We start from the raw sequence: 1,027 nt of genomic DNA on the forward strand, positions 1-1,027 counted from the left end.
AGTGGCTGAAGTGCTTACCTTCTATGTGCTGAGATCCCCTATGGGCACTGGTTTGTGTCCCTGCAGCCCTGCTTCTCATCCAGCTCCCTTCCTGTGGCCTGGGAAATCAGTGGAAGGTGGCCCAATGCCTTGGGGTCTACACCTACATGGGAGACCCAGAGGAAACTCCTGGCTCCTGGCTTCTGATCGGCTTAGCTCTGTACATTGCAGCCACTTGGGGAGTGCATCAGTGGACAGATCTTCCTTTCTGTCTCTCCTCTGTATATCTGACTTTCCAATAAAAATAAATAAAATCTCATGCTCGCTTCGGCAGCACATATACTAAAATTGGAACGATACAGAGAAGATTAGCATGGCCCCTGCGCAAGGATGACATGCAAATTCGTGAAGCGTTGCATAATTTTTGACTGGGATGATACTCTGCTGGCTCTGTCTTCAGACCAGAGAGGGTATACCTAAGAAGCCGTTGAACTCGACTGGACAATAAGATGCTGGACTCTATGTTTGGTATACGCTTGCAATGGGGGAATCTCAACTGAACTTGAACTGTGGTTATGCAACAAGGTGGAGGAATCCACCATGGTAGGAGGGTTTGGGGAGGGGTGGGAGAACCCAAGTATCTATGAAACTGTGTCACATAATACAATGTAATTAATGAAGTAAAAATAATAAATAAATAAAAAAAACAAACAAAAAAATAAAATCTTAAAAAAGAGAAAAAGAAAACAGAGCATCTGGGACTCAAACCATCACTCATGTGTGATGCTGCCATCACAGGTGGCAGCTTAACTGCCACAGTGTTGGCCAGTTTTGTTATGTATTTTTTTCAGGAAAGCACTTTTCATATCACCCGTTCCACATGCCAGGCTCGTGACGTAATACCTCATTGTTGCTGTTTCTCCCCTTGCCCGCCACACCGCAGCTACGTAGGTTTCCCTGCCTTTCTGGCATGCCCCTGGCCTGTTCCTCCTGTTGGGCTTTTGTCTCAGCCTTGTTCTAATGCTTTCTGTCCCCAGCTTCCTATAAT

The 1,027-nt window shown here is 46.0% G+C and overlaps 1 non-coding gene across 1 annotated transcript; it reads left to right on the forward strand.

Moving 5' to 3' along the window:
- The first annotated feature begins 297 nt into the window (after positions 1-297).
- Positions 298-404, forward strand: LOC118760695 (U6 spliceosomal RNA). Its single transcript, XR_004996929.2, has one exon. It is a non-coding gene; the product is annotated as a U6 spliceosomal RNA (small nuclear RNA).
- Positions 405-1,027: the final 623 nt, after the last annotated feature.

The sequence above is a fragment of the Ochotona princeps genome, chromosome 8 (assembly GCF_030435755.1).
Source record: "Ochotona princeps isolate mOchPri1 chromosome 8, mOchPri1.hap1, whole genome shotgun sequence".
Taxonomy (NCBI): domain Eukaryota; kingdom Metazoa; phylum Chordata; class Mammalia; order Lagomorpha; family Ochotonidae; genus Ochotona; species Ochotona princeps.